This window comes from Bombus huntii, chromosome 14 (assembly GCF_024542735.1).
Source record: "Bombus huntii isolate Logan2020A chromosome 14, iyBomHunt1.1, whole genome shotgun sequence".
Taxonomy (NCBI): domain Eukaryota; kingdom Metazoa; phylum Arthropoda; class Insecta; order Hymenoptera; family Apidae; genus Bombus; species Bombus huntii.
The window spans coordinates 785,416-806,116 of NC_066251.1; the positions used below are offsets into that span (position 1 = coordinate 785,416).

General features: G+C 47.7%; 1 protein-coding gene across 13 annotated transcripts in view; it reads left to right on the forward strand.

Moving 5' to 3' along the window:
• Positions 1-3,615: 3,615 nt before the first annotated feature.
• LOC126873546 (ephrin type-B receptor 1-B) overlaps positions 3,616-20,701 on the forward strand; it is a 91,654-nt gene continuing 74,568 nt past the window's right edge. For 2 of the 13 annotated variants that reach the window (XM_050634539.1, XM_050634545.1), the window contains exon 1: positions 3,628-4,970. The gene's annotated coding sequence lies outside the window, so the exon portion shown is untranslated. Of the gene's footprint in view, positions 4,971-20,701 lie in introns of all 13 variants that reach the window. The other 11 variants (XM_050634538.1, XM_050634544.1, XR_007692449.1 and 8 more) reach the window with 10 other exon arrangements.

Genomic DNA, 20,701 nt, shown 5'->3' on the forward strand with positions numbered 1-20,701 from the left:
AGCTATCGAAAGAAGGCGAAAACTTTAGACAGCCTGGATCTCTAGACAGCGTGTTGAAAATTCCTCCGAGATCGTCTGCCTTTTGTTTCCACAAGGAGAATACCATTCCGCTGATTTTTCTTTTTTCTTTTTTTTTTTTTTTTTTTTTTTTTTTTTAACAAACACACGATAATTCGATCATCTAACTATTTCCCCCCGACCCTTCTTCTTGTCTTTCCGTCAGGCAGCTTCGGCTGCTGTTATTCCAGCGAAGTGTAGAGATTAGGATCGTCCACGCACGGACTTGTAGATCGTTGGTTTATACCTGCGCATCGGATTTTTATGACCGCTGGTTCCACGTTTACCGTGTCTCTTTCGTTTTTTGTTCCTCGCTGCGTTCTCCCACTCTACGACATCACCGAAATCCCTTTTCCATCTTCTCGTCTGTCGTACACGTACCTACTACACCCGCTGCTATTTCTTTCGACTCTCGTGTTTACGATGGGAGAACCGAGATGTTGATTTTATGCAGCCTGGTAGCGTACGAGTGGTAGTGGAGACGCGGAGAATTTCCAGCGGAGACGAAGAACGGAAGTGAATTCGCAAGACAATCATAAAGGTAATACTGGTACACAATAAGAACGAGGGACGGAAATCGATTTGTCACGCGATCAGGTGTAATGCGCGTAAAAACTTATTAATCACCGAGCGTTCGCGTAGAAATTCGATAAATTCCTGCCGATGACTGGAGAGAATTTCTGAGAACCTGAAAGCGGTGTGAGTCGGTCTTCCTCTGAAATTGCCGGCACTGACGCGTCGGGATCGTCCAATAAACGAGAGCAAACGATCCAACCTCGTACAAGCTCGGCCAAAGATAAAAAAAAGAAAGAATTTCACGACTATATCGAACGGGTTGTCTTCGATTCGAATATGATTCACCCTACGCGATAAATTCCCCTATGACGAAAATATATCTAACACGCCGAGGCTCGTACACAAGGCCTATATGGAATAAGGCTCATGACCGCTGATTATGCAACTATTCACGCAGAAATCCTCTTCCGTAATCGCGTGGACCCACGTTATTAACAGGAGATATCGAGCGAAAGATCGTCTCGGATAATGAACATCGACGAACACAGATGTAAATGCTTTGAACCGACGAACGACGAGTAAATTTATGGCCCGGAGGCATTCACCTTAAAAAAAGACACGGACGTTTCGACGAAGAGTCGATATTGCACGCGCGTCGATTAGAATTTCTAATACTTGACGCAACGTGGATCACACGGTCCTAAAACCTACGATGAGTTGAAAATGATTCTCTCTGTTAATCCTTATAGTTGAACCGAAACGCGATTCCAACGGACGATTCCGACAAGTCCGTGGCTGGAGGCAGCGGTCACGGATTTTCTTTACACGCGAACCTTCATTTCTAATTCCGCAAACGAACGGCTAACTTTGTTAACACGAGAAACGGTACCGGTGCCAAGCAAGAGCAGCCGCTCCTTTGTCTCGCTGAATCCATTGTTCCATCTGAGAGTAATGAATTGGTAAAAAACAGCTCGGAGAGGCAGCAGGCGAACCGAGAATGCAAGGATTTCTTTTCTGTCCCGTTCGCCAGCCCTCGAACAAATTCGTACAATTATTTCTCGATTAGGCGAGATCGTTGCCCACTGCCAGTGGAACAAGGCCAGATTGCCGGCCTGTATTACAGACGAGTAGGAGAAAAACGACGCGTGTGCTTCGCAACGCGAGCCGCCTAATCGCGGAAATTTCGCAGGACGGCACACCCGCTTTAATAAGACGTTTTTGCGAATCAGCCTGTGGAAAGAGTTACCTCGGTGACGGGACGAAGACAGAGGAACGCGAGACGGGACGAAAAGAAAGGAAAGGGAATAAAAAGTGTGTTCCCGGGCGCATCTCGGTGGGGCTGACCTTGCAAGTCTTCACGGGCCACCAATGTAGACCGACAAGAAAATAGAAAATCGTGCTCCTAAATGCGGGCGGTGTGATGTCATGCGGAAATAGCCGCCCGTCTATGCTCTCTGCTCTCTGCCGCCGCGACAGAGAAAGGCGAACAGGGAATCTTGATCGGTCGACCGATTACCTCCTCGTCACTGAGCTTCCAACGAGCCGATAGACAGTTTTGCCTTTGCAATCCGCCAACGAAAGTTCGTTTGCGAACAATCCCAATCATTTTCCACTCGATTTTGCCCTACGCTTTTAACCCTCTTATCCTTCTATCAGTCACCAATAATTCCTATCGTTCATGGCCGCGCGATTCATATTACGAATATTCTTCAAATATTCTCAGAATTTTGAAAAGTATACGATTGGTTCAAGAATTGAATAAAAAAGAGAAAAAAAAAACAATTCTGCTAACGCGATCAATCGGCCACATAATAAACATTAAACGCGTTTAATAGTGGTAAAACGCGTAAAAAGATAATCTTCGTATCTGGTAGAAAATTAATATACACCACACGAGCAGTGCTTCGAACGATTCCATTAAACATCGAGGCTTTCTCGCACGATTGATAATTAACCACTTATCTTTGTGTCAAACTGTACCAATATCGTCGCGATACTCGGAACTCGTTACGATGCTAAAGAAGTTTCAAAGTGTTTTGTACGGCATATAATCATAAAAAAATACTTTTGCCAGTCACTTGGTACGATAGAAACAGCTACGTACATACATATGTATCAGGAATATGCTAGTGTGCATAGGCGCAGGAAATGGCGAGGAGGAGAAAAAAATGATCGCACTTACCACTAAAAATCGTACGTCCAGATTCACGTTCAACAAACCCTCGCAGTCGTCATCCAATTCTGGGAAAATCGATGAGATAACGATTGCCCTGGCAATGGTTTCTCTTCTCGGGTACGACGCTGCGCTCCCGCGTAATATTTCGTCGTATTGAATAACGCGTCGATTATCAGCGACCGTGAAAACACTATTACACGCTCTATATCTCGCGATTAAACGCTTTGCACGAAGGAACGATCTTTCAAAAAACGGTTTCACATACTTCGTAAGTAGATTTCAAAACGAAATCACGAACCACTCCGTTCGAGTCTTTCGCGGTTTTCGATGTTTCAATAAAAGTAATTCGATATAGATTTGGGGAATTCTATATGAAAATATATCGCACACTAACGGTATGTATAACATGTATGTACAAGAGTCTGTCGTTTCACTAATTTCAATTCGGTAACGAAGAAAATTGTCAGCGACGCACCGATCGGTGACGAACGCGATCGCGACGATGAAAGTTGCAATAAATTACCCATAATTCATTTTTACTCGATCACGTGGTTTCAAACTGCAAGAAATTACCCAGTTTGCATCGCGTTGGGTCACGTGACGAAAAAAAGATACGTTCGTAGTTGATTTTCGGAAGATTGGCGGATTCGTCGTTCGACGTAATTGATCTAAGAATTTGCACATAATCAGGTAAAAATTCGTAAATAATCAAGCATCGTGTTTCGTTTATAAGAATAGATGATTTATTTTACCGAAAGCTCGTACGCATGAATATAGTGTCTATACGAATAAAGATAATTATATCATTTTTTACGATTTTGAAATCGTATAGGTTGGCAAGGATAGAAGATGTATGGCTTCTGTGTACGATGTGAGAGAAGCCCGATTTTCAAGTTCTCGAAGAAAGGAAGAAACAAAGGGACAAAGGTGTGCGAAGTAAATTTTAAACGATATTTCGTGGCGGTCGTCGTCAACTAAAGTCACCAGGAATTCAAGTGCGGAACTTTGCGGATGTGTATGAGAACGCCCGCTGTCATACCGCCGGCACGATTGCGCATGCGCCTGGCTTACACTTGACGGGCTCAAAAAATCAATGACCCCACTCAGTCGTGGGTCCGTTTGCATCTTTCTCTCAACGAGCTAGGAAGACCGGGAATAAAATCAGAAATCGGTTCGAGGAAACGCGCTGAACGTCGATGATCGCAGAATCTAGCGGGCAACTGTGACGAAAATTTCAGGTAGGAGTGGGAAAGAAGCGATGGAGGAAAATGGACGGTAAGGGTGCAGCCTCGGTGGCGGCGCTGGTGTATACCGGCCGAATAGCGGTTCGGTGAAACCAGCCGAGCGACCTCGTCTCGTTTCGGCTCGCCGCGTTAGTTCGTGTTCTCTCGCAGCACACGACGGACGTATACTATTCCGCGACGGGTCTCGTGTTCTCTACTCAAGGGAGAAAAAAAAGCTAAACTGTTATACGCTACCGAATCAGCGTGGAACACGTAATTCAGTGATTTACGTGTAAACGAAAAAACTGTGTCGCAAGTTGAGAAAGAGAGCGGAACGCGTGTCTCGCGAGAACGACACACGAGGTCGTAAGTGCTTCGACCGGCGATAAAGTTTCGTTGTGACTTGTGTAAGGAAAGAAAAAAAAAAAAAAAAGAAAGGAGAAAAGTGGTGAACCAAAGGAATGTGCGAATATATATCGTTCGCGTCGTGTATAACAGTACCAGGCACGGTTTAACGGCGAGAAAAAGTCCGGTAATCGGATCGATTTTAGGTAGAACGCGGTTCGGTGAATTGTCAGGGGAGAGTATATACCTCTACCATCGTAGCCGTCGTCGCGGTGCACCGTCCATCCACCTTTCGCGTTGCCGCGAGTGCACGGGATAAAATGGCGCTTGCTTTCGTCCGTATACCTCTATCGACCATGACAAACGATTTAACGACGGAATCGCGTCGACGCCAGTCACGACGTTTTTGAGCAGCCGAACGTTTCGCGGCATTGCTTCCCCTCTTCGCCCCACCCTCTTGCCCCGTTTCGATCGTTTTAACGCCTTTTTCTCTACGAATCGAAGCGCTAACGTCACCGCCAGCCACGGGATCGCGATTCGAGGAAGACGACAATTTACAACGAAGGAAGAAACAATCTCGTACACCCGCGGCGTCCTTGGACTGGAATTTCGAAAACAACAAGCGTCGAGCGACACTCCTCGTTCGTGTTACGGTAAGTAAAAACAAGGCTTCGCATTAATTTACAAAATCCTCGCCGACCGTTGTAAACACGTCGATACATAAACGCGTAATAGCGTTATACATTTCGAAATCGAAAGCAGCTTATCCCCGGAATAGAAGATAAGTTTACAATCTAGTGGCGAGCTGCAATTCGTGTCGCGATAAATCCCGGTTCGACGCTACTCAGCGCCGAGAGAAATGTTCGTTTTCCGTTTGTTATCCGCCACTTACGACACCAGATATTAACGATCGCAGTGAAAGGCATTGATTCGTTGAACCTCAGAATGCTGTGTCAGCAGCGTAGATTCCATTCGAACAGGTTTGCCATTTGATTCGCGTTACCTTCCCCGACGCAAGAAATAACAGACAGCGAGACCGATCTACAATAGCGATTCAAGTCCGGTTACGAGGAGAGAAATTTTTTTTCCCTTGAAATCTCGATTTTTGGAGGTTTTTTTCGGCAGAAAGTGCACAGCGTGTATCAACGATTCCATAATTATGCAAATAAATGTTGAAAGGGTTTTGGGGGTCGCGGGGCCTATTTGAAAGTCTGAGTGACACGCACGCACATACGAAGCTAGCTAATGTGTACATAGGTAACGCGTGTGTGCACAGTCGACTGAGTACACACGCGCTTTCGCACGCGCCTAAACGTGCCAAACGCGGTTCGCCCGTACGCGCGGCCAACATACATGTACTACTCGGAAAATGACAGGCCATCGGTGAGCCGGTATGTTTGAGCTCGCCTCCTCGTGCAAATATTTTGCGCGGGCAAACATTGGTCATGACGGATCATGCGCCCTCCTAGAAGGTAGACGGGAAGAAGGTGCTTTGCGTCCACTAAACAACGGGATATCGTGCCGACTTTTGCGTAATGTCACGGACAAAGAACCACCGATGGGTCACACTAGAGATCCAAGAATCGTAAATTACCGCGTTAACATAGACGAGAAGTCAAGATATAGATCTTCGTAGTATATCTTTTACCGTATCGATTCCATCTTGTCGCGTAAGTTTAGATGTTTTAGATTACTAAAAAGATAAATTCACGTTACCGAAAGATCTCTCGATCGAGCTATCGCAAACGGAACTTTTACGAGGGTAGCTGGTTCGATTCTGTATACGTCTAATCAGGTTTTGTCGCGTTCTATTTTACACGTCGTGCCACTGTAAGAATTGAAAAATTGTAGTAAAGTGGTTTGCCCTATACGCGCATGAGTAGCGGTTACGTCGTAACAGAATTTTGGCCAGGTTTCAGTCGTAAAATAGGGTTCGGTTTAGAAAGTTGACACTAGCGTGGCTAGGTTGAATGGTAACGATTTTACGATTGGTAGTTTCATGGAAATTTCAGCAACCCCTACTGTGTTGTCTACCTGTTGGCACAAGTAACGCTCTTGGTTTGCAAAAACAAGAGGACCCGTAGGTTTACCGAGTCCATCACGGCGTGAGACTCGTTGAAATTGTAGAAATGCTGGTTTTCCTCAGATCCCCAGTGTACACTGGCGTTGCGTCTAATCTAGGCGAGCGTACGAACAGTCTATCTAACAGTTGCAGGCAAACAATTAGCGTTCATCGATGCGCTTAGTCGGGACAGTTGTACGTCGAAGCGCAGTTCATTTGCATAATCTTGCGTTGCAGTTGCGCGAGTACAGTGGATGATTGTTAAGGCGTGTGTAACTCAAAACACCATGATCGATAACCGTTGCTTGTTTTCAGCTTAATTTCATTTTCTGGTATATAACCGCGTGCCGGAGACATTCGTGGCAATTAGCCTCAATTTCGAGTTCCGTCTGAAAGCCGCTAATTCGTGGTATAACGTTTCTTGCCCTCGGTACCGGCGCGCGGCGTCCTTCTTTTCCCTCGCGCTTCCACCACGTGAGAACGGATTCTCGATGTTTGTCTTCACGCTTGTGGCACCATCCGCTCGTCAGATCTTGCCCGATAATCGTCGAACCGTTAGACGAAAACGATCGTGTGCCAAGAACCGGCGAATGTGGCGAACGAGAGAGGGGGCCGGTACGTAAAGAATCTTCTCTCGGTTTCGCTCGCGTAGCTCGTACGTGTACGACACACGTAAGGTTGAGCGATGTCGAGAGAAGCAATCTCGCGCCGGTATCGAGGATTGGAGCGATTAATTATGATTACTGGTATTATTATTAGAGGCGTGCGTAGCGGCGGTTATCGGGACGAGCGAGCCTGTACGCTCGTCGAGCCCCGTCGTTGGATATGCCGCGCGACACCGCGATCTAGACACCGTAGCGTTCCACTGCGCACACCAGTGCGTAATTGCATTGTGAAAGTATCACAAAGCGATTCTCGTCGGCTCTGTGGAAACGCGTCGTCGCTCGATCCAGCGGCCTGCCGCGCCACAGACCTCTGGAAATAGTGAAAGTAGTGCAACTACCTGGCTCGTCCTTTGAAAACCACTTGCGCCTATGTACCTTTGCTCATACGCGCTCGGTTTTTTGTCCCAGTATCGAGTTACGTTTCCGATAGCGATCCAACTCCACTCTTTCCTCCGTTACGTTCGATTCTTTGGTAGAAACAACCGCGTCGTTAAACCTATTTGCTGCCCACGGAAATTCTGAAATCAAAACGACGAACGAATGGTATATGATATACGATGATCTATACGTAGCTACACGTATGAGTAGCGTGGTCGCAATCCGTAAGCCAAAACGCGTAGCCAGGATGTGAAATTTTGGGTCGGTAAGTGGGTGCCGACTGGCGACAGGCCGATTCGAATCTCGGTTTACGTTTGCAACAAGGGTGACAGGTCTTCCTGCTCCTGCACTAATCTCGCCGCTCATCTAGGATCTAGAGTTACCTGGGTGTATAGTTTGCCGCATCGGCCGTGCGCGCTCATCGTCCACGGCTACTACTATATATCGCGTTATTCGCAAGGTCACATTTTCCATCTGTTTCGTAGCAGTGGATGGCCGATAATGTATCGCGAGTACGATATCGTATCTATATTTAAAGCTTCGGGCAGAATCGATTTCGCAAGCGGAGCTCCTTTCGTTAAACTTGACACAGCGATATTTTTCGTAACAAATTACAAGTTACTCGCCACACGTGTAACTTCGCTACCGGAATCGTTAACGAGTCCGCTGATTTCCATACTTTCGACCGTTCGAATTGATTCCTCGCGCAGACGGTGGAATTAATAATAGCGTGCGTTGAATTAATAAACCGCTTGATTAAGCTCCAGCCACGAGACGTGGACTTTCGTCTGCCGCGGCCAACATATTAGTCACGATACTATCTCGAAATCGGTATAATACCGTTCGGAATTCTTACGAATGGCATAAGAAAAGTACTTCCTTGGAAGATGGTACCTCGCCTCGCGTATCAAATTTCAGTCGCGCAATATCCAGATAAATACACCGCGGGCTCGCTCGGCGTTATTAATTTCGCAATAAAAACTAAAGTACCGGCAGGACACGGTCTTGCGCAATTTCATTTACATAGGATTTTTATTTCTGTGTCCGGCGGGGACGCTGCGTAAATTCTTATACGCGCTTCAGCAGCCGTTCTTTTGGGCGGGCTGCGTAAGAAAATCATTGAAATTACCCGAAAGAAATTGACTGCGCGAGAGTCGCGTTGAATCGCGATCAACCATAACCGGCAACACCTGTGTCATAACGATAATGATAATTAGCAACGCTTTAGTACGTACGTAGTTGCGAAACGTTTCTCGAATATCGCGACGCTGGAGGGTGAACGGTCTTCCGACCTACTTATCTATCAGACATTTTAGCAAGAATAAAACTTATCGACCGTTTAAACTTAGAGACACCGAGACAACCGAGCTAGAATCGTTGCAAATTTATGACGGGCTTATCGAAAGAATTTATCGCTAATCGTTATTGCTGAAACGTTCAAAGTCGTTTTGATCGATAAGTAGATGACGCTACTTTTGCCCCAGTTACACGACGTTTCTGCCAAAGGGAAAAACTTATCGCGTTCACAGCTTTGCATAAATTACCGCGTAGATTCTTGCACGAAGCTTCGAGGAATTTATCACGATGTTATCGTTATCACGGTGATTCGTTTCTTTCCCCATTTTTATCGATAAGTAGATTTTAATCGGCGATTTTCATCGTTGGCTGATGGCGTTCGTCACCACGTCCGGCTTAACGTTTAACGTTTAACCTCGCAGAAGGCACCCTCAGTAGTAGGGGAAAGAGAGAATTTTCTCGGCTCATGAATTTTTCCGCGCCACGGTAAACTACGACGATTCATTGTGTCCAGTCACGTGGTCGTGCAATCTAGCTTAACGATAGGCCACGTGTTCCCTTTTAATAGGCGATGGCCGAACCGATCGAGAACGTCGCTCAGATGCCGGATTACCGACGTTCGTTTTTCCTTCGAAAGGGACGGTCTTGCGATAAATCCGGTTAAATCGTTTCGTTTGAATCTTCGATGGCAGGCGGCATTATTATTGGAACGCGGCTTGGGAGAAGGGAAACATGACTGGTCTTTAAAAGACGGTCTTGCGTGCCATGAAAAAGTGAACAGCCGAGTGGAAGGATCGGTTTCTTACCACTCGCTGTTACCATTTCCCTTTATTACACCGTCGGCCAGTTTATAATCGAATCTCTTTGCGTTAATTGCAAATCGATTTGCCCAGATTACGTCCGGAAAACACGCAGCTCGAAGGAATTTACGCGCGATGCGTTGCACTAGTTTCTTTTTCCTTCTTTTCTTTTTCTTTTTTTTCTTTCGCAACTAGTTGCACCCGATCCGAGATCCAGCTGCTAATTCGGAATTTAAAGTATAATGTTCGCGATGTTCATTGTTTCGGGTGGCTGGCTTAGCGCACACGTCGGCGAATTGCCAGAACAATAGCAGTAATTACCAGGATTTCGGTGGAGCTCGATTATGCTCCGGTATAGAGGCGAGTCGCTCGATGAATTTAAGTTTATTTTCTCGTTGACAGGCGAGCGTGAATGGAGATTCGCCTTATATTCGCTGCTCGAGTTTCATGGGAATCTGGCCAATGGCGTGCCCCTTTCCTCCTACCTTTCTTGCACACACTGTGCAGTTAGCGATGTACATATGGCTGCGTTTTTTCGTTTTCATTCGAGGGACCATTTTTTTGGGAAGTGGGCGTACCTCTTTCCGGTTTTTGGGCCATTGTGTTCCGCCCTGTCTGATTCTTCTTCTTCTTCTCCTTCTCATTCTGCTTCATCGTCGCCGTCTTTTACTGCTACTTCTTCTTCTTCATCTTCTTCTTCTTCTTCTTCTTCTTCTTCTTCTTCTTCTTCTTCTTCTTCTTCTTCTTCTTCTTCTTCTGCTTCTTCTTCTTGTACTCGGCAAGAATGTACCCGAACTGGTATGCGTCGATGCATGTGTGTCGGAACACGGCTGCAAGTACTCGCACGCAACGCATGCATACTTGCTGGCACGCGTGTCTACAAATACACAGGCCGTGTGGTAAGTTTGTTTCTTTGCAAATCGCGGTACCGCGGCGAAGACAAATTCGCGTTGAAGAATTGGCTCGGCCGGGGCTCTATGGTCGTTACTTGTAATAATTAATAATTAACACGTTGGCGGTGCAGAACGGCGTTTTAAGGTCACGAAGCTGCAGTGCAGCAGGGGACCATTAGAGCTGGATAAAAGCGGAGGACATCGTTTTGTTCGTCACCTGGGAGAGACACTCTAGCTCGAGATACGTGGAAGATTCGTCGACGACAAAACGTAGCTGGTCGGCCAATTTCATTCGAAAAAGCCGTAAAGTACAGGTTAGGTTGGTCCGGTGGAAAAGAAAGGCTCGCTCGCATTGTGGCTCGAGACAAAGGGACATTTTTTTGTGCACGATCAAAGGAACGACGAAAGAGAGAGGGAGAAAGAGAAAGACCCTTTTACGCGGTCTGTATCGAGCGAGTTCTCGACTTGGCTTCGACACGCTCGAATTAATGATTTCCTCATCCATGAGCATTACTTTTTCCTCCGGTTCCATTCCAGCTCGCTTCGACAACCGAATCAGCCTAATTATTTTTCCGTGCTTTTGCCCCGGCACTCGTCCGATACGTTCACCCGCGTGCTCCACCTTGACGGCCTTTCTAACCTCGCACGAAGGCGTCCGCGGACCGCGAAGATTCGTCAAAGTGGACGTAAATGCTGTCTCCTGCGGTGGATATCCTCGAGATACGTTGTATCGTTTGGACGAGTCGAACGACTGCGCGTCCGCGAAGGTGCGCGATAAGGAAACGCGTTTTCACGTAGGCTTTCGCGGGAGAGAACGGCGGTTGCGAAGGCAGACGGAATGAACCGTTACCGTTAGAACTGGTGCTCCTCTCTGCTTCTTCTCTTTTTCCGAGCTCGCGAACGGTTATCTCGCGGAGAGGATCGAAAGATTCGGGTCGAGGTTAATCTCTATCGCGTCGTCCGAGGCACCTGCGATTAATTCCCTTACCTTTTCCTCCGATTCCGATGCGATACCTTTCTTTCGTTTTTTCGCTCCTGTCGACCGACGGCCGACTTAATTTTTGCGAAATATTTTAATCGGATCGCCGCCGAGCAACCAAGGGACGTCGTTCACCTTAGTCGTTTACTCGATTTCGATCGGTTCGCCGGCAAGATAAACGAGCGTATCCGCGCATCCGTCCTTCACCGACTACTTTATTTGCACTTGGCTAACAACGACCGATCCGTTGGCTTTCCAATTTCCGTCTTTTTTCGCGGTAACTCGTCAGACCGTGAATAAGGGAAATTTGAAAATTCACGGATCGAACGGCACGTTAATCGAAACCGGCGCGGCGGTATCGCTGGAAGAGCCGAGCTCGGCTCGTTCGTCGTGTTTGCTCACGGGATCTTTGATCGCTGCCCGTTCCTCTCCTCCCGTGCTTCTCGCCGGATTCGCCAAGAACAGTTTCGGAAAAATCGAAAGGTAGCTCGCTCCCTCTTTCTTTTATTCTGTCTCGTAAGCTCGCCGGATCTTCCCCAATCTTCGAATAAATATTTGACGTGTGAACAGCTGCCACGAAACTACGAAACGCGTATGTACGTTCGTGACACGTCGCCCAACTCCCGCTTGCGTTCCTTTTTCTTCATTTTTTCCTTTTTATTCCCTCCTCTTCCTCTTTCGAGCGTCGATCCAAGGAAACGAGATTAACGAGCAGCCGATACCAGTTCGATTCCGTGGCTCGATTTACGAGTCGCCCTCCTAACTATTGTTCCCGCGAAACAGTAGCCAAATTAATTTCTTCGGCGCACGCGATCATTCGTACCGTGAAAACCGAATATACACGAAGAACCGGCCGAGCAATTTGCGGCCATGGTTTAGCGCGCAGCTGACGACTGTAACGACGACGCGGAATGAATCGCCGATATATATATATGTATGTGTGTGTGTGTATATATATGTATATCGTCGATGCTCGTTAAAGTAGCGCCAACTTGTACAGTCGAGGATTCAGCCGGCCGACTCGACAGAAATTTTACGGTATTTAACGAATTACGATGGCCGTTTCATACGCACTGTCGCGTGAGAAACGAACGATATTGTACAAACAAGCTCGACGAATCTTCCCTGTTTTGCGAACCGTTGCGTTCGTATTTTGCGGAAATGCCTGCTACGATCGTTCTCCGGCCAAACTACCTACAGCGTACATAGGCGCGCTTGTGTGTGTTTAGGCATTTTCCAAGCAGCTTTCTTTCGGACATTGTACGAGCGAACGTTGCTGCGGGACACCTGGGGTCTCCGAGCGATTTTCTCCAATTCACACCCGTGGTTGACCGATAGATCTAAAGCCGGCTGAAAATACGGGCGGAGTCGAAACCTTCGTGTGCTGCTTCCACAAGCTAATTTGTACGGACGAGGCTGATCCTATTGTGCAGGAATTTTACGCGCTCGAAAGTTCTCTCTCTCTCTCTCTCTCTCTCTCTCTCTCTCTCCTTCCGTGTACCTACGTTTCTTTGTCTTGCATTCGGTTAGCTCGATACAAAGGCGCAAGAGTCCGTGCGCGTAAACTAATTCACGCGTCGTTTTAACGATCGTTATCGGCGATCGCTCATTTCGCTGTTCTTAGAAGCGGTGATTCAATGTTGTACTCTGCCGGCAGATAGCGTGTTAATAATACCGAGAAACGCTATTACAGGACAGTCAGCTTTTTATCTATATTCATTATCAACGTCACGTGAGATAAGGAGCGAAAGAATCTCGTGGAGCTCAATCGCATTCATCGGGATCAATCCCATATTCCGTTCGGTCTTTGTCTCCGTTTTTCTTTTTTCCATTCTCGAAGCGCTGCATAGAAGTGGGTTAAGTCAATGTTCAAAGGAAGACGATTTAAGAAGGTCTATTACGGCAGGTTCCTCGGCTGTTCAAACTTCTCTCTCCGCCCTTCGCTCCCGCCACGGCACTCCAGTTGGCCGATAAAATCCGATGTGCCTCCGATGATTGCGATGTCATCCTCTTCTTCGCGATTCCGAAAGGTTAATCATTTCGAAGGTGGTCGAGCAAGACGAAAGTTTCCCTACTTTGTTGTACAGTTCCAAACTATTTACGCATGCAGCAAGCTCGCCGTCTAACGGGATGCGCGATTAACCTATTTGTTCGTAATTACCGGTAGCCAAGATTTTGTAACGAAATTAACTAGCGTGCGTTCGTTAGACCGTGATTTATACCTTCTTTTTTCTTTTCCTTTTTTCTTTAAGAAATTCATGGCACGACGTAAACGTCAAGGAACGATATCGACGCCAGGATTTGTGACGGTCGCAATAAAAATAGGAATGTTCGTCTATAATTTACGCCTTGTAAATTATTCCATCAAACGTAACAGGTAGATGATCGAACCGTCGTTGTATAGACGTCCTGCCGACCACGGGGATTAGGACACTTACGATGTTCGACGTAAATCGAAGACGTTCGGCTAATTTTATTTCTCTTAGGATTTGACATGGATCACGAACTTGCGCGTTTTATCGTATCGTAAAATACCGAACGAAGCAAAGTTTGTTAGAGTTTTTCAATAAACGTATCCGCTGGTATCTGTGCGTCTCGATGGCGTATGTCTAACGGCGCGTATTCCTTGTTCGGTTTTCGATTCGGCTTTCGAAAGAGAAAATGCAAAGTACGCTCCGCTTAAACGTATGACAACGTGTCTTTGTGTTTATCGAGACGCGTCCTCCATCGAGGGGATAAAATATTTCTTCTTCCAACGGGGATGGACGAAGTAAAATAAAAGTACGAGCGAGTCGGAACGGGAGCTCGGGTGCCCGGGAGCAACGGGTCTCCGGGAAGATTGAGAAATCAGGATCGTGCATACGAGAATGTGTGCCGCATGCGTGTATTCCCCCCTTCTGGTTCTTCTTCTCGTTCACTGACAGGATATATACAGAGGGCACGTCTACCTTCCTATCAGGCGGCTACATTAGCCTTTGTAGATAGCGCTAAGTGCCCCTGGATATTTCCAGGCCTGCCAATGCCAGCGGATCAACCGGATATCACCGGAGTGGTACGTGCAAGCGGTTCCTCGTCACGAGCCGACCGGTAATAACCGCTGCCCCTGAAACAACTTCTTTTTAGAAAGCTCGAGTTACTCGGACACGAATCGTGTCACGAGGAGACTCGAGAAATTCCATTTAAAAGGCGCTCTTCTCGCCATCGCCGTGTTTCGTCCCATCCATCTGTGGAATAACAAAGTAAAATTAACGATCGCGTCGCGCGAAAATAAAGGCCCAGAGGGATTGGAATTTCGTTCGCGGTGGGTGTGGCGTCGCGCGTGATTTTATTGGAAAATGGAGCGGCCGTGTACGGAGCATGAAGCAAAGACGGAGGTGCGATTAAACGAGCGTAAAAAATGTAGAGATTTAAAGGGGAAGGCAAGGCCGATGGAGGAGGAAGAAGCGCATGGCCGAAATGAGAGTGTTGAGATAGCAGAGACGTCTACGAGGTTTTATCCGACGATAAAACGGTTAAGCGGTAAGATATTGGCGCGTCGATTATCCCTCTCGCGAACCTACTAATTATCCTCTTCGGGAAAACGAAGAACATATGGTGTACCCCGAATAGACATAATTTTTCTCGATTTCCAATTAGACACGCGACTCGTTGGATGTCAGCGGGCCGATAAAGCGCGATAAAACCGATCAGAGGGTTAATGGCTATCGCGGAGTCGGCGAGGAGATGTTTAGCCAGGACGCGCCTACCTACTTCTTGCTTCTTACAATGTGTACGAGGATGCGGGAACTCGGATGGCTGTCGGGACGTGCGAAGTAATAATTTGTACGCGTATCGTAGCCGGTAAAACGAGTGGAACCTAATAGAGGTAATGACAATGTCGTGCATAGAGAAATATACGTGTCACGCGTTAGGCTGTAATTTCGTATGTAAAGCAGCACCATTGTAACCGGTGTCCCCGTAGTTACGTGTCTACAGGCCCTCTTCCTGTCCCGAGGCGACCGCGATTGTACGACGCCCTGTACGCGATAATGTGTAGCGTCGTCGCGGCCGACTGATCGGCTCCTCGCGTCTTTTTACCCTGCACGAGGGGCTGGCCCTGCGGTTCAGACCACGTTATGTGGAACAACGTACTCTTCTTTCACGAGTAGTACCGTCTTTCGAACCTTTAGGAACGATCCGCGCGCGTCCCGCTCGCCTTAACGAGCGTTAACGCCGACCAAGAAAAAGTCTACACCGTGACGACCGTCTGTTTAAGTAGTCGTCGATAAGAGAACTCTCACGCGACCGTGAGACACTTTGAATGGTAAAAAATTTCGTCCTGTTAAAGGACGCGCGTGCATTACCGCGAACGACGTGTTTTTCTTTCTTCTTTTTTTGCACGCGCGCGTCGAGTCTCGTTATCCGTGCTTTCGGATAGACGATAATTCGATATAGCGAGCTACTCGGTTCGGTTCGAGCGGAGATAACACGCGGAGTCTACAGGCGAAACACGGAGGAACGATCGAATAGAAAACAGAACGTGCGTTTCACGAGACCGTTGTTTGTCGAAAAATTATTGAATTATACGTAAATGTGGAGATACCCTCGGTTGAATAAATAATGAAACCGGTTCCCACCGGGGTGATATTTTTCTGCTTCTGAAACTGGTCCATGGTTATTCGCGATATTTATGTAACTGGCGCCTGCCGAGACACCCCATTGCCCTAATGTTGCCGGATAAACCAACAAACATGCAAATATTATTTTACGCGTGTCCACGCGCATATATAGTGGATTGGCCCGGAAATTCTGCAAACATTTCGCTTCGATTCTGCCATTGTCGCGGGAAAATTGGGATATCGGGCGGGGGTTGTCGTTTAAATAAATAAACCTAAAAGCAAGTTTCCAATGCACAAACGGCATTCGTTTTAACGAGCGTGCTTCCGTCTGTTCGCTCCTCTCTCCTTCCCTTTCTCCTTTCCTCTCTGTGAACACGCGCAAAATTCCACGCGCGCCGAGGATTGTGTAAGCGGCTGCTCGCTCGCTTCGTATCGTTACGCGGAAAATCCCGCGAATTCCCGGGAAAAGCTTCGCCAGACGTTTGTCCTTACTTTCTCGTGGCTATTTTCACCCGCGATACATACACAGCGTTCCGCTGTAGAACGCTTGCCGTAAAAAGCTTTTTGAAGTTTGGTTCGCCGCCACGATGAGATTATCGGCGGTCTATTTGATCAAATTTGGTCAAGCGAATGTGAAAATACAATCGCAAATTCCAAGATAGATTTTAAAAGTCTGCGCATTGTCAGTCTGAATTCGAGTTTCGCCAATATATTTACGACAGTAGCGTTCCGCTAGAGGGTCGAGGAAATCTTTACGACGTTTCGTGCGAAACACGTACCGTAGACTACCGCTTGACGGGGATCGGCTTATGGGGACCGAACGTGTCCGTAGATAGACGAATGATCAATCTGAGAATAAAAGAAAATGATACGTATATGTAATATACGTATAGCAATTATTATCTAATTGGGTGGAAAAGTCAACCGGATAACCGAGAGTATAACGCAATATATTCGGAAAATGTTTCTACGTTTAAGCGTTCGGAAACTTTACGATCGATCGTATGGTACTGCTTCGGTAGACGAAGGGATAACGTCGGCTTCGATATTTAGGTGGCGCGGCATTTCTCCAATTAATCCTCTTAAAATAAGATGGTAGTTCGTTGGAAATAATCTGTAACTATTCATAATGAATTTATGGTACCAATTAGGAAGTGACGTTGGAGTCGCGCGGCATAAGTCCGTTTTATGTCACGCCGGCGCAATAATTCTGGCATCTATTATTAGAACGTGTCGTAAAGGGGTACGCGCTGGGCCAGCTTGCCGGATCTTTTTCCTTTTTTTCGAATCGAAATAAACGCGGCAGTAAAGGGCCGAATAAATAAATAAAACGCCCACCTTTTGCCAGTCAGTGGATCGAGATTTCGGATAGCGCGCGTCGACGCCAAAGCTCGCGGAACATTTACAACGAAAACAAACGGCGGGTGGTGCGCGTGGAGAAAAATCGAGGAGGGTACGACTCGTAAAAGTCTCGGTGAAGTCGTAAAAACTGCACCCGACCGGCGCTGAAGCCGTAACGCGATGCAACGACGAGTTACGAGTTACGACTTGGACGATATCCGCGGCCTTTCCGACCAGTTTCGTCTTCACTTTCACTCTTAGCCTAATGAAAGAAAGAAGAGATTTCGTAGAAGCGAAACGATACGGCGAAACCAGCTCGGTAATTCTTGCTTCCCGTTCTTTCTTCCATCGGGAACTTTGACCTTTCCCCGTTTACTTGGCGCAGGATTTCTCTGCTGTCTTGGATTTGTCCGCGCAAGCGTCGTCTACGTCGAGTCGCGAAAATCCGTAGGATGCCAGGTTCGAGAGCGGCGTTGCCTTTCGACTCGCGCCTCGACCGATCGCCTCCTTCTCGTCCTACTTGTTTATATCGCGTCGTTTCCAATTTTCCTCGTTTCTCTCCTCTCGGCGTGTCCCGGTTTTTGCTTTTATAACTCGCGATATCGCGGCCGCCCGTACCAGCTGTTTCTCGATACACGTTAAAAGTAACTTTTACAGCACCCCTGGGATCAACGCGAACACGCGCCCATCCCTGTATTTGTGACCAGAGGCAATTCAGACCACGTATACGCGATCACTCCCGGATGACTCGGTCTATTTTCGAAATTCCATCCCCCCGGCCAACCCTAAAGTGCAGTCTCGTGTAGCGCAACGCGTTACAATTACTTTCCTTTTTCGCCGCGTTGCCTCTTCCTTGAGAAAAGGCAGCGTCGAAATAATCGGCGAACGAGAATCGCGTACACACGGTGGCCTCTCTCGTATTCTCGTCGGGTTTGGCGTTCCCTCCCTCTCGTTCCCCGTAGCCGCGGGCCAGTTCGTCGTTGGATCCCGCTGCTCGCTTCAAATATTTCCAATTTGGAGGTTCGTTTTTTTATTCTCGCGTTTCGTATCTAAATATTTTAGCAGGCCGGTAAATATCGCGAGCCTTTAAAACGCGTTCCACGGGCATTCTCGATTCGGCCCGCTGCGCGCATTTTTAATTTATCTGCGAACATCTGCCGCTTATAATGCCTCGGACTTGGAAGCGTGCTCTGCCGTAAAAACAAAAAGGTGCGTCTCAATTTATATGCTCATCCTTATTTCACCCAAGATCCTGCCGGAGTAACCGCAGAGCCGACGAAATGAAAACGAGTTTGGTGCTTTACAAGTCCGCTACTTCGGGTGTCTCGTAGGAATTTTAAAAGGGCCGATTTGTCATAGTTTCCGGCATCCTGTGTAAGGGTACATCGTCGAGCGGCGCTCCTTAATTGGGAGACGACTAGATGGCAGGCGAACGAGCTAACAGTTTTAAAGGATCAAGCGTGGGAGAGAGAGAGAGAGAGAGAGAGAGAGAGAGAGAGAGACGGGGAGGTTAGGTTGGGGGAGGGGGAAGGGAGAGGCTGGTTTATTTTTCCAGTAATTAAAAATTCGAACATCTCGCCGGGTTCGGCTACTATTCCCAGAGCTCGATTAATTATCGCCTCGAGTGCCTTTCATTGTCAGGATCATTCATTCGTGGAGCCCATTACGAGGTAGAGCCGAAAAAGGGAAGGACGAGGAGAAGAAGGGCCTGGTGCAAAAAGGGCGACTCGAAAGGTCTTCTCTCGCACCTTCTACTTGTCGTAAGGCACGGTCGGCGTTCGCTCGAACGTGACCGTAGACGCGAAATTCTGCAAAAAAGGCTGTTGGCTGCTTGCATTTAATTTCCTTCGAAGGCTGCGTTCGATTCTGCTTTAACAACTACCACGTATCCAGGCTGTACCGTTAATTCCGTTGATTTTTTACTCGCGGAATAGGTATACCTCGAGGACTGTACGAACGAACGATCGTCCAAATCGTTTTGGCGGTACGCATTGTTTATTTTCGCGTTTCGGCGAATCGGTGCTCTTTACCGAGCTTCCTTCGTAAGTGAAACGCGCTGTTCGATCAACGACGACTTTATCGGCTATGCCTCTCACCCTTCTTCCCGGCATCGATTTTTCTCCGCGATCGTTTCTGTTCGCGCGTCGAAGTCTCTAGGTTTGGCGCGTGGCGCGTATCCTTCGGCAAGAGCCGAAACGCGGCCTATTTTTCGAGGCGGACGAGAGGCAAGTAGGAGAAATTGCAGCGCGCGAATAGTGGAGACTTTCAGCGACGCATTATCGGGCCGTGCCGCCGCGAAGCGAGAAGGGAGAGCGCGAGGAAAAAGCATCGGTCGTAGAAGGAAAGAAAAGAGGCTGGCGTATTTCGAGTGTCCGTGCATTAGCGGGACTCTGGCACGCTGGAGTATATCATTAAATATGAGAGCCGCTGAGTCGGGAGCAGCTCGATCGTTTCTTTTTTCGTTTCCTCCATCCTCCGACCCTCCCCAGTCCACCTTTCTTCTTTATCCTCCTTCCTTCGACCTTTTCTCCTTCTTGCTCTCGTTCGCACGCTCTCGCTCTCGCGTCTCTGGCGTTCCAGCATCTCTTGGAACGGCACTTGCCATCTCCTTTCCTCTTGGCGTTGCTTCTCTCTCTCTCTCTTTCTCTCTCTTTTCCACCTTCTCTTGGTGCCTCTCCTTCTCCCTCGAACCCCGACTTAGGTGTACCTGAATTCTCGAGGTCTCTTTCTTCTGTCGCGCGGGTCTCTTCTTCCCTCGGCCTCTCTTTCTTCCTCTATCGGCGTCTCTCGTAATTGGTGTGACATGCTCTCTCGGTCCTTCGTTCTACGGTCTACTCCGCAGGAGAAACGCAGCGTGCAGACGATGGACTCTCTCTCCGAGTTACGTCCTTCGTCCTCGAGGCCTCCGCGATGCTCCCGCGTCGCAAGGTTGCCGCTGTTTCCGTCGATCTCGAATTATGGATTTCCAGGCGCCTCTCTCTTTCTCTTCTCGTGTTCGAGCCAGCGAGATCCCGGCGAATACGTAAAAGAGGTGGAAATCACGGACCAGCCCAAGTAGATGGAAAAACTTTGCAAATGAATTCCGTCTTTGTGTTTCAAAGTTTCAGCCGATGAACTCAGGGCGCGAGCTCTAGATGCTAACTGCCTCTCCCGTCTTCCCTCTCCTTTTCTTTTCTCGTTAGGGACTGCATTTATACGACGATCGCCTCCTAGTCGATTGAAACGTCGAGCAACTTTTTCGTCGCCATTGAGCCCCCCCCCCCCCCCCCCCCCCCCCCGCCTCTATGTGATCGAATCTGTGTAGAATTTTTAAGCCGCTCGTTAAAACCACCGTTTACTCGCTGCAAGATCATTTACTTTGCATGGAAACGC